Source organism: Staurois parvus, unplaced genomic scaffold, assembly GCF_062004578.1.
Source record: "Staurois parvus isolate SC_StPar_1 unplaced genomic scaffold, SC_StPar_1.0 ptg000422l, whole genome shotgun sequence".
Classification (NCBI taxonomy): Eukaryota; Metazoa; Chordata; class Amphibia; order Anura; family Ranidae; genus Staurois; species Staurois parvus.
The window spans coordinates 8493869-8507576 of NW_028318218.1; the positions used below are offsets into that span (position 1 = coordinate 8493869).

The window sequence follows — 13708 nt, forward strand, 5'->3', positions numbered from 1 at the left end:
TCTAGTGTTTAGGAGCATTTAACAGTGTTTAGGAGTGTTTAACGTTTTTTCCTGCCAGAAAACCCCTCAAAAACGCAAAACAGAAGAGTTTTTTTTCTGCCTCTAAACGCTGAGCTTAAAATTAGCCTCTAAACGACCTAATGTACATGGACACATAGGATAACATTAGTTGCTTCTACAAGCAAAATGGTAAACTCCTCTTGGAGCAGTGTTTTTTAACCCAGTGTGCATGCAGCCTATATGTGAATTGTGCCTGATGGTACAAACCTGCCTGCCTGTGCAAAAAAGCAGGAGAGCACAGGGAAGGGTGGGATGGCATGCAAGGCAGCACTGGAGAACCTGCCAAATATCTCCAGGAACTCAAAATGGCACAAGCACTTTCTGCTAAATGTTCGCAAATCTTAGCACTGGGTGAATCAGGTCAAATCTTGGTCTGCATGAATCAGTCCACTCATTTCTATTCATCAGGCATAGAGGCTTGTGTAATATGTACAAGAAGAAAAAAGGAGATCCTTTTATGAAACAGGATTAACATATTTGTTTTGTCCATGTAATCCTTCCAATTTGCAAACTGGCAGCAATGCAAAATCTGCTTTCTGAAAGAACAGCACTTTGCAGTGACCTATATGCTATTTCAGCCTACTACAGCACACTCAGTCTTCCACATGTAAAATGCCTCTGGTATGCTTTTTTCCCTCTAACATCTCAGTAGACTGAGTGTACCGTTAAAACCACTGACTTCCAGATGTCATCACAGATCATGGCCAGGTTCAATTAATAATGGATCACCCTACACAGCGTAGAGATGAAGAAGTATCAACAAGCAGCAATACAAGAACTATGTCATGAAATTATAATGCTGGTACAAAAACCGCTTGGGATCATCAACTATATACAGCTAAGCTAGCCTTATTGTGAAGTGGAAAAACACCCCTGAGTAAGTTTTCATTTCTAAATACTGTATGGCCTAAATACAAGAGTGTCCACCAATGTCCTATTTTTCCTTATTAATGTTCTGTTGGTGACAGTTTCTCATGCGTCTTTTAGCTTATGAAAACCCCTATTTTTATCAGAGTGCCTTTTATCCCCATGTATGTGAAGGCAGGTTTTTGTCTATGGTCTCTATCCCATTCCCTCTTTTCTTTTACTAAAATAGTTTGTAACTTAGCAGTCAGTGACCATGTTCATACCATTTTTGGGGTGAAAAAACTGAAATAAATGAGTTCTTGAATTTAAGCTCAATAGGAGTTATATATACGTGGCTGAATGCCCATATATACTTCTGTACATGGGAAACCCGGTGAGACAACTTAGGCGAAGGGTCCTAGAACATATTGGTGATATAACCCTAAAAAGGAATAAACCTATCCCACGGAATATGTAGAGAGACACAGTGGCAAGATGGATGGCCTAAATTTTTTTTTTAGGCTTACAGACCGTTAGTCTGGGCACTAGAGAGGGAGATCTGGACATCTAGCTATTACGTACGGAGGCAAGATGGAATTTTTACGTTACATGCAATGAGCTCACAAGGTCTGAAAGAAGGTATCACTTTCCTTACATTTATATAAAATTATGGCAAGTATGAAGGAAGATTTAGCCCTAACAAAATGAAAATGAAATGAAAAATTGATTTGAAGGTGAGTACATCATAATGGTCACTTGAAAAATGGTTCAGTCTGGAGAAATGGAAGAAATAGTCTCCTATGGCCAAGAATAAAATCAAAATTAGGATGGAAATACAATCTAAATAAAAGATAAGATTCCAATAACTGTTAAAAGTATGTATTATGAGCACTAGAGGGTGCTGGATGATGTCACTACATGCATGATGATATCATGACACGTGTAATGACACATATAATGCACATGCTGATGTCATTGTTAGGCACCAAAACAGAGCCTATAAAGACAGCTAGGCCACATAGACATGGCAGACTATGCATATTTGTTTGAATTGGTTTATACAGTTGTGTTCAAAATAATAGCAGTGTGTTGAAAAAAGTGAATAAAGCTCACAATCCTTCTAATAGCTTTTATTTCCATACACACAAATGCATTGGGAACACTACACATTCTATTCCAAAACAAAACATGAAGAAAAATAGATCAAATTTATGTTGTTCCTCTAAGAAAAGTGAATATTAGATTGTTCAAAAAAATAGCAGTCGTATTCTTTACAAACTCAAACATTCACTATATAAACTGAAAAATATTTGAAGATTTTGCTTTCCTTTGAATCACTTAATTAATATTTAGTTGTATAAGCACTGTTTCTGAGAACTGCTGTACATCTGTGTTGCATGGAGTCAACCAACTTCTGGCACCTGTGAACAGGTATTCCAGACCAGGATGATTAGACTACATTCCACAGTTCTTCTCTATTTCTTGGTTTTGCCTCAGAAACTGCAGTTTTGATGTCACCCCACAAGTTTTCTATTGGATTAAGATCCGGGGATTGGGCTGGCCACTCCATAACGTCCATCTTGTTGGTTTGGAACCAAGATGTTGCACGTTTACTGGTGTGTTTGGGGTCGTTGTCTTGTTGGAACACCCATTTCAAGGGCATTTCCTCTTCAGAATAAGGCAGCATGACCTCTTCAAGTATTCTGATGTATTCAAACTGATCCATGATCCCTGGTATGCGATAAATAGGCCCAACACCGTAGTATGAGAAACATCCCCATATCATGATGCTTGCGCAACCATGCTTCACTGTCTTCACAGTGTACTGTGGCTTGAATTCAGTGTTTGGGGGTCGTCTGACAAACTGTCTCCGCCCACTAGACCCAAAAAGAACAATCTTACTTTCATCAGTCCACAAAATGTTGCGCCATTTCTCTTTAGGCCAGTCAATGTGCTCTTTGGCAAATTGTAACCTCTTTAGCACATGTCTTTTTTTCAACAGTGGGACTTTGCGGGGGCTTCTTGCAGATAGCTTGGCTTCACATAGGCGTCTTCTAATTGTAACAGTACTCACAGGAAACTTTACACCTTCTTTCATCTTCCTGGAGCTGATTGTTGGCTGAGTCCTTGCCATTTTGGCTATTCTCTCCATTTGAATGGTAGTTTTTCGCTTTCTTCCACGTCTTTCATGTTTTGGTTGCCATTTTAAAGCATTTGCGATCATTTTAGCTAAAGAAGCCTATCATTTTCTGCACTTCTTTATATGTTTTCCCCCTCTCCAATCAACTTTTTAATCAAGGTACGCTGTTCTTCTGAACAATGTCTGGAACAACCGATTTTTCCTCAGAATTTCAGAGAGAAATGCACTGTAACCAGCATGTACAACATTTGCTGCGTTCCTTCCTTAAATAAGGGCAATAATTGCCACCTGTCGCCCAAAGAATGAATGACCTCACCAATAGAACTCCACACTGCTATTATTTTGAACATGCCCCTTTCAATTAGTGATTCAATTACAAAGAACCAGCAGCATGCATGTCATGACTGTTGGGTCTGTTAAATTTCTATTACTCTACTACACCTGCTAGTAAATTATTTGCCATGTAGAAATATCATTTCTACCAAAAACAGTGATTGATCAGGTTAGTGATGTCTGACTGCTATTATTTTGAACACAGCTGTATAGTTTTTTGGGGGCACTGAGCACTTTTACTTTAGACACTCCTGACAAAGCCATAATATATTTGGCGAAACATGCTGTGTGGGGGTGGGGGGTTTGTTTATATATTTGGGCAGTCCTTTAGTTTGGTAGGTGGTTTGGGAGATCAGTTGAAATATTAACAACAGGGTGAGATGGTAGTCTGATAGATATATTTTAGAGGAATTGGACTAGAGCAGGGGTGTCCAACCTGTGACCCCTTGGCTGTGTGAGGCCTAAGATGGTTATGAATGCGGCCCAACACAAAATCTTAAGCTTTTTTAAAGCGGAGCTCCAGGTTCCCCCAACAAATTAACAGTCAGCAACTACAAATATTGTAGCTGCTGACTTTTAATATAATGACACTTACCTGTCCAGGGATCCAGCAATGTCCTCACCAGAGCCAGTTATTCATTTGACTTCGGGTGAAGGTGCCGGCATCTTCAGTAAGGGAAACCAGAAGTGAAGCCTTTCAGCTTCACAGCTGGCCTCCTACTGTGCATGCTGCACTTTGTGAATGGTTCCCCAGTCTTTAGGAACCTGTGAAGTGTCCCAGAAGGCTGCAGGGGAAGTAGGGAGGTCGAACTTCCGGCTCACATCGCCACAGCGCATCTGACCGGAAGTTGGAGCGTGTACCTGTAAAAACCAGGTACCTGCTCCCCCCCAAAAAGTGCCCAATGTGGCAGTGGATAGAAGGAGGAGGCAAACAAGCAGAACTTCCCTTTTTGGGTAAAGCTCTGCTTGAAAAATTTTGATTTGGGGGGGGGGGTTAAAAAAAAATGCATTTACACTTAGCAAACACATACGCCCAAACAAAATTTTGACAGTGTCTCTTTACTGGACTTTTATAAGTTTTATCTTCCCAAAAAAATAAAGTTTCTTCATTCCTCTGAAATGCCATTCCTCTAAAATGAAGTTTGAGATTCTAGTGGGAAATGACATGCATAAGGGGATGTCAGACCTTTTATACAAAACATTCTGAGAATATATCCTTAGATATAAAGTCAACCTTTCAAGTAATAAATCTCCTTTCTAGTCTATATTTTGTGTCACCATTACCATCCTGGTAAGTGTATGATGGGGAGTCATGCACGTTCCTACGTGGGGAGAATTAGATGCAGAAGTACATCTTCTAATTCTAAACACTGATCATTTACCATAATTACGAAATATGCTATTTTTCTAGAGATTAGTAGAAAGTATTACAGCATGTTAACTAGTTGTAAAGAGGATACAAATGTAGAAGGAGGACAAGGACAGGGTCTTACTACCTACAGTTACCTGTAAGTTATTGAACTGTTTCCCTTGGTCTATAGTTGTTTGCATCAAATATGCACGGAGCCAGCACTCTATGGAAAGAAATAGTTATTTTTTTTCATTTATGGTATTTGTTAACAAACTAATGTAATACCAGTTATACAACTACCATGAAACCATTACCTAGCAGAAAAAGCTAACGTCCATGTAAATGAACCTGAGCCTGTTTTCTGTATCATAATTCCTACTTTTGAATAAAAACCAAACCCAATTACAACTCTCTAAATACATCTACTAGGAATGACCTAGTTTTTGCTTTTTTTTGCATTATTGCCTAAAGAGGACCCAAACTATGGAAGTTGTACCCCAAAAAGAACAAAACTAATCACTGGTATTGCTTGTAGTCTCCCTGTAGCTGATCTTTCACCCATTACTGGCTTGCTATGCCTTGTTTTAGCAGTTTGTTTCTATGCTGTAGAGATAGAGATGACTATGAGCCAAAAGCTTGTAGTGCCTCTGACACTGCAGATATACAGCTATGCGGTTGTATGAACAGTAGTGCCTAGGCACACTTAAATACCAGAAGTGCACTCTTATTTTTCCAAGAAGGATTCAAGACAAAAGGCACACTTCTAAGAGTACTGCTTAGCCACAACTAACATTTCTAGATGTTTTCTATCAAATAGAAACTCTTCACTTACTGTGTTCAGGTTCATTTTAAAAGGTCTAGATTTCAATGAGATGTCACTATCAATCTATTTTTCTTTGTTGCAATTATAATTACAAAACTCTTTTTCATGCACTTCATATGTGTAAATAAAGTGTAACCTCCATGAAATTAAATGTTAGAAATTTTTACATCTATGCAGGCTAACATATATACATTATATAAAATATAGCTTAGCTACCCAAGTCCCAGTCTTAGTTTTTGCACACATCCAGAACTGGCTATAGTAAACACAATGACTCCATATCTAGGAAAGATACTATAGCAAGTATCATATCGGTGTCACCCATTCCAATTACCCAGCCAATCAATCAGATTCCAGCCAGCACTGCACTAGTTGGAAGCTGGGGAACGAAATGGTTGTTCACTTTGAGTATCAATGGGAATTTTCTTTTAGGCAGGCTATAAATTCCATCATGAGCAATCTGTAGCCTCTCAACTGGTGGCCCAGCATGTCACATTGGGCATTAGACCAACAATTAGGGCCAGTTCATACTACATGTGTTTCAGTTGCTTTTTTTCTGCATCCAAATCGCACAGAAAGTAGGTTATATAGTTGTCAATGTCATAGTTCACATCAGTGCTTGCAGTTCCAGTGCATTCTGAATGCAGAAAGGAAAAGTAGAACAGGCTGCATTTTTCTTGCACAGAACTGTAGTGGAACGTGGTAAAATGCATAGAAAACACACTGGAATGCACCAAAAACACATTGGAATGCACATGCCCCTATTTAAATTTAAGAAAAAGAGAGGGGAAAAAATTAACTGGAATGCATCAAAAATGCACCGGAACGCATCAAAAACATATCACTAAAACACGCCAAAAACGCACGTGCAGAAACGAATTCGGAACTCATCTGGGCTGCGTTTCTATAGTGTGAACCGACCCTTAGTGTAATAGTCTTAGATTAGTAGTAGAGTGTAGTAGTCTCAGATTAAACACCAAAGGTCTATACTGTCCATCAATGCAATACTCATCAAAGCAAATTCAAGGCAAAATGGAAACATCAGGTTTTCTCCAGTCATTTCTCTGAAACGAAAACCCAATAATTAAAGTTGTTGTAAACCCTTACATATACCCGGTGAAGTGACTGGCCTCTGGTGAAACAAATCCTCCTACATATGTTGTACTTGTCTATCTACAGCCACCTTTTCCCTACATTTATTAAAAGTGCAGAATTTACACAGGATCCCTCCACTCTGAAAAGCGGGGAGTGGAGAATTGGAGTTACATCAGTGAGGAGAGCTCTGAGAGCTGATTGGAAGAAAGGGGGGCACCCCCCCCCTCCACAGAGCTCAGAGAAACAGAGCTGAGGCTATCAGTCAGCTAGAGGTCCTTCCCCTGTCACCATTTTTCTATTGGTGTCAGGAAATCTTGTCAGAAGTGACTCATGCAGATAGCAGAGGATCAAGGCAGCAGTCAGCAATGACACTTAGTGCTCTGGATTGAAACAAGTACACGCAATAGTCAAACACAAGGCCCCACTGCCGAAACCGGACCGACAGGCTGCCCCCACCTTGTCTCAACAGTCAACAGTAGAGAGAAAAAAACAGAACTCCTCCACCAGATCCTGCGCTTCTTTGTGCTGCTGTGGAGAGCCCCTGCTCTGTGCATCTAGTCTTACAGATACAAACGGCAACCATACTGCTGATGCGGCCCACAACAAAATTTAATTTGACACCCCTGCTACAGAGGGATATGCTTTTTTTCAAATTTCATGTCAGAGGTTTACAACCACTTTAAAGCCTGAATTCAAATCAAATCAAAGTTGATATTTAAGTTTTGGATAAGCATTGGTAAGTTCAGTCACCCACTGCCTTCTTGTGTGTTTTGTAGACTTTAGTGCAGAGGTTTTCCTACAGTGGTGTGCCAGTCTATCCTCTTCCGTATAGCCTTAATAAGGGTCTTATACTCTTGTCAGTCTTGGACTTGCCAATAATTTGTTTATTTTATGGAGAATCAAAAAGGTAAGAAAGGCACTATCATTTGGCTTCCTAGTAGCCACAGGATATGCCTGGGTCTGAGAATTCTTCTGGAATTATAAAAGATACAATACAAATAAAAGACATTGCTTACTGTTCAAACTGAAAGCAAGCATACATATTAGAAATTTCAGTATTGGAAGGGTTTATACTGTATGTAACATTCACCAATCTCCTCGCCTCCCCAATGATTTTAATCCGTCTTTATAGTAGCATGGAGGAGTCACCACCTTCTATAGCCCTTTGGAAAAATTAGGGCCACAATCTTCTGTTACATAAATTAGTAATGTAAAGTCTACAAAGACAGAAAATAATATATATTGGGACAATTTTGTGATTTCAGTCACCCATAAGGTAATCTCAGTCTGTAGTTCCCTGTGTTCTGCATAATAGTATGCTGCAGGAGATCAATTCATAATTTTGGGATGCTGTCAGTTTTTTGAAAATCTTCTTTTGGTACAGAAAATTATACAGAAGGTTAAATGATTATTGGAAATAAAAAAAAAAACGCGTCTGTAGTGAGAAAGGAATTCAGCTCCCATGAAGCACTGGCAATCAGAAGAACAGGTAATGAAAGAGTTCATCTGATGTTGACTTGTGTACCAATTGTCAATTTTTATTTTTTTAATCTGTGTATTAATATTTGTCACATACAACAAAAGAACATAAAACACACAAAACTGTAAGGTGATAACCCTGGCAGGGGTAATGGTACACCAGAAAAACCACAAGGTTGATAAATAGCAAGGGAAACACCAGAAAACAGAAAGGTGCATAAAATACATAAACAGTCATGTAAACAAGATTTACAAACAAATACGGAATGCTGCTATAAATTAGAAGGTCCACTAGGCCAGCCAAGTATTCAACCAGAGCCAGTTGGTGACATAGCAGATGCGGTTGAAGGCTCCACCAGCCGTTTATTCCAAACCCTATCTTATTTCTTAGGGCAGCTTCTGTTTATGTAATTATCCTTATAGAGAGGTAAGTTATTATTTACCAGGCTTTTCTAGTAGGGGGGGGCTGTTTCTTCCAATTTAGTGCTATAGCCTTCCTGGGGGACTCAAAGGTTGGTTAAGTTTCACAAAAAAGGACTTGGGTATCCATTGCGAGGAGTGTCTAAATAAGTACAGAAATTTAGGAGTCACTTTCATTTTTAACAAGTTAACCTATCCTAACAGGGACAAGGGAAGAGTCTCCCAAGCCTTCGGTCCTTGGGGCACTATTTCATCCACTGATACCACCAATGGGGCATAATTCCCTCAACTGACACCAAAGAAGGGGCACAATTCCTCCCAATAACACCAATGAAGGGGCACAATTCCTCCCAATGACACCAACAATGGGGCACAATTCCTCCCATTGATACCAAAGAAGGGGCATAGCTTATTCCCACTAATGTTGGGACCTTTTCTACTCCCAATGGCCACAGTCCGGCCCCCCTGAAGTCAGAAGGACAGTAAACTGGCCCATTGTTTAGAAAGTTTGGAGACCTCTGGTGTACAGCAAATGCTACCTCTTTTCCCTGTAGAGATTTCAGATCAGTGAAAACACTTATTGGTTGTTATAGGTTTGCATGTTACTTTTAGAATTCTGCATCATATTTAAATGATGGTAAGAATGACGAGCTTTGTAGGCTTTGGAATTGATTAAATATTTAATATTTGAATTAGTACTTTACTTTTAATCCTCTGTACAGGTCAATATGAACTCATAGCAAGCACATCTTTAACTTTCATATACATTAGCCCTTAGGTGTTCCTTTTTGTCATCTCATTTTGAAGGTATGTAAGATGCTAGTTGGTAGTTCAATCTAACATGCAATCAAATGAATTATCCATTTTTGGTTGACTGCCCTTGGTGTAAATTATTTTTTGGTCTTGGCGAAGCCAAATATATACATTGCATTAGCAGCCATTTTGGAATCGGAAAGCCCTTCATCTTTTCTAAAGATATGAAAAAAGCAGCACACACATTTATTTGAGTAGACGGAAACTTCCATTTGCTGCCATACCTGATTTACAACACTTGTGACATTATTGTATTTTCCGCCTGCAGAAATTGCTGTTCTCCTCACAGATGGCGTCATGTAATCCAAGTGCAGTGTATGCTGTTAGGCTGTATCAGCCACAGAATGAAATGATGCTAGCCAATATCCACTATCTACTCTTATATAACATGCTACAAAGGTGTCTACACACGGGCATGAAATAGCTCCTGATACAGGTGAGGCCAAACATTTCAAACAACAGATAAGGTATGTGTGCCCAATTCTTAGATCAGAGCACAAATGGTTGTTAAATGCAGATGAAAAAAGTCTTTTAATACTTTTTATATGTACACTATATGCTATGCATAAGGAGATTACGTGTAGAAAGAGAACAGAAATGACCGATAACCAATTCCAAACAGTGTCTGAAAAAAATAAATATATAAACTCAAAGTGGCGCTACACTCTAGAAATGCATAATCTCATAAATACACTCAATATGTAAAAATTCCAGTGACCAAAAGTTAAATTAAAACAACTCAAAAGAAATTTAAATGAATCCCAAATAATATATGTCCACCACATAAATGTGTATTAAAGATTCCGCCATAAGTGTCCCAAAATATCCGTAAGTTGTCTGCCATTGTGCAGTGCTCATGATATCTACTCCCAATGTGTGGCGTATCTCATTCCCCGGAAATCAATGCCTTACATCAAAGAAGATCAGCACAAAATGCTTTGTTACCATGGTTCGCTCCCCACACTCCATCAATCTTCCTGCTTCAAGTAGTACTACCTCTTGGAGTTCTAGCCACCATTGACAGGATGAATGACAGAAACTTCATATCCAGGGAGCAATCTTATGATCATCACCAATGACAATATATTCCTGACAGATAGCAACAACCACATAGTCCTGAATAATGCAAAGTCTTGAGTGCAGTTAAGTGATTTTTTTCCACAGTTGCTTGGATGTTGTTTCTTGGGGGACAGTTATGTTTTCAGCGTGAACACCAGCTAGTTCAGCACTTTTTGCGAAGTACAATACCACCAGCTGAAAAGTAATGAAAACAGAGGACAAGAATCGCATGAAGCCAGCGCACTGCACACACTATGTGACAGCAGATCAGGATGCACACTGACAAGCATGAGGAGTTTACCCATGGGCATGTGAAGCCATCTTCACCCATGGGACCATGGCTTTCGCCACATTGACATGGACATGTGGATGGATTATTTTGTGTATTCTTGGACTTGTGTTATTACCAAGTAATGGTTTATTGATTCTCTCCATTGTTCTACTAGGGGTGGTTAAGAAACATCCATATAAATAAAGGGGAGCTTACTTTCATCGTGTGGATTAACTGTGTTATTATCCCAGGAGTAGGGAAACTTTTTACTGTTGCTGCTGCTTGAAGGAACAAACATAGGGGACTTCTCCCTCCTATGGCCATAGATACCACCTTGGTTTAGTCCCTTCAAGTTGATGCATTGATATATTAGCTTTCCAAGTTGTTCAAGTTATACAGTTCCTCAGAGCATCCTATGACATCTTATGCAGTATTCATAAGACTCCTGAAGAAGCCATATTTTGGTGAAACATGTTGAGTGGAAGCTACTGCAATAATGTCCAAGCAACACTAATGCAATGTGATGATTTTAAATAATACTATGTAGATGGTGTTGCTTTTATTGTGTTGTTACATAATAACTTTATTTTTTATTAAACTGTTTTGTGAAATATTATTTTTGGCAATTTTATGTTCATTTCAATCGTGGTATCTGCTTTGGGATGTGTTGACCTTGATCCCCTGACACCTGGTTAATCCTATATTTATATTATTTGGGATTCATTTAAATTTCTGTTGAGGTATTTGTTTTAATTTCACTTTTGGTCACTGGTATTTTTACATATTGAGTACATATATGAGATTATACATTTCTAGTGTGTAGCACTACTTTTGAGTCTATATATTTAATTTTTTCAGACACTATTTGGAATTGGTATATTTATTTTTAAACGGGCAGCAGCACTATTTCTTGGATGCATATTTTCACATTTTATATGATAGGTTGAGCTTTTTTCACATGGTATAATTTAGAAACATTTTTTGTAGGCTTCTTGGGCGCAGTGTGGGTGTTATAGTTTTAACGTTTTAGTGTTCTGTAGTGTAGTGCACTGCAATGCACAGTAATACACTACATGCTCCGGGGTATGCTATGTTGCTAAAAGTGGTTCATGCACCTTCTGCTGTGCATTTTGGTGTGTTAGGCAGCCCATTCCATTCTCATCATGCATTTAAAGCACTGTACAGATATAAATGGACTCTTGGAGTTGTCATTAGAACAAGAGGTAAAGATAAATCTTTCATTGAAGGCACAGTGACAAGAGGGAATTTCATCTCACTTTCTGAAGAGTCTATGGGGCAGTAGGTGAGGAGTAGGGATAAGCTCAGTCATGTTCGGACACAAGTCCAGAGCTGCATGAGCTATCCCACCAGGAAGCACTCAAAAAATGAGCAAAAAGTGGAATCTAAACTGTCATCAAAATATTTCCCATCGCAACACCATCCCGGGCAACAAAAAACTAAACTTTATAGTTTTTCAAGGTGGAGGAATTCCCCACCCCACAGCTGGATGAAAACAAGGCGGTTATTTATTTACTACAGATCATTAGCCTGTTTCTATAGGCATCACACATATATGATGGGGCACTGATCCTCCCACTGACACCAAAGATGGGGCACTATATCACCCACTGAGATAAACAACGGGGCACTACTCCTTCCACTAACCCCAACAATGGGGCACTATTCCTCCCACTGAGACCACTATTTATCCCACTGACACCAATGATGGGGCACTATTTCTTCCACTGCTACCAATGATGGGGCACTATTTCTTCCACTGCCACCAACAATGGAGCACTATTCCTTCCACTGATACCAATGATGGGGTGCTATTCTTTTCACTTACACCAATGATGAGGCACTATTTCTTCCACTGACATGAATGATGGGACACTATTTAACCCACTGACACCAACAATGGGGCACAGTTCCTTCCACTGACATTAATCATGGGACACTATTTCACCCACTGACACCAACTATAGGGCACTAGCCTTTCCAATGACCCCAATGATGGGACACTATTCCAACCAGACACCAACGATGGGACACTATTTTACCCACTGACATCAACAATGAGGCACTATCCATTCCACTGAACCCAATTATAGGAGACTATTCCCCTCACTGACATCAGTGATGGGGCACTATTTCACCCACTGACACCAATGTTGGGACATTATACTTCCCACCAACACTAATGATAGGACACTATTTTTCCCATTGATCCCCAATGATAGGACAATATTCCTCCCACTGATACCGATGATGGGGCACTCTTCCTCCCATGGTTGCTAATGAAGGGCACTATTCTATCTCTTTGACTGACCCCAATTATAGGACACTATTCCTCGTGTTGTCATCAATGATGGGGCACTATTTCACCCACTGACACCAAGGATGGGACACTTTACTTCCCACCAACACCAATGATAGGGCACTATTCTTCCCACTGACCCCCAATGATGGGGCACTATTCCTCATCCTACTAACCACAAGCACTAGGCCATTTTTTTACTCCCATTGCTCACCAACCCTGGGGCATTTTTTTTTACTCCCACTGACCACTAACACCTGGGCATTTTCTAATCTCACTGGCCACAGTCCAGCTTGCCTAATGTCTGAAGGACAGTGAGCCCTTTCTTCAGAATACTTGAGGACCCCTATCCTAGGAAGATGACACATATTACTAAGATTCCAAATTACCGTCACAAAATTAAGGCAAGACTCCTTGTTTACCATCCTCTACTGATAAATATTGTTAAAAAATAACAGCAGTAATATAAAACAGCTGCAAATGTGTTTCTCCTGCATCTTGTACTGAAACGCCTCTGGTGGTTTGGATAAGTTTCTCTATTTTATTCTCTCTCAGTCTGCCTCTTAGATGGAGTGTTCTCCAGCTCTCACCTCTGGAATCTGCAAGAGCTTCTCCATGGCAACATACAGTTCACGTCCTCCTCATCAGATTCATCACACCGACAGACACGATGCTAAGACGACTGTGCTGCATGCATATTA

At 39.6% G+C, this 13708-nt stretch overlaps 1 protein-coding gene and 1 pseudogene across 3 annotated transcripts in view; both read right to left on the bottom strand.

Annotated features, from left to right (window-relative positions):
• ELMOD1 (ELMO domain containing 1) overlaps nt 1–13708 on the bottom strand; it is a 188221-nt gene that overhangs the window by 77758 nt on the left and 96755 nt on the right. The window contains exon 2 of one of the 3 annotated variants that reach the window (XM_089687304.1): nt 4886–4953. The exons of the other annotated variants lie outside the window; for them this stretch is intronic. The gene's annotated coding sequence lies outside the window, so the exon portion shown is untranslated. The remainder of the gene's footprint in view (nt 1–4885; nt 4954–13708) is intronic. 3 annotated transcript variants of the gene reach the window in all.
• On the bottom strand, nt 10368–10650 carry LOC149454643 (molybdopterin synthase sulfur carrier subunit pseudogene; annotated as a pseudogene).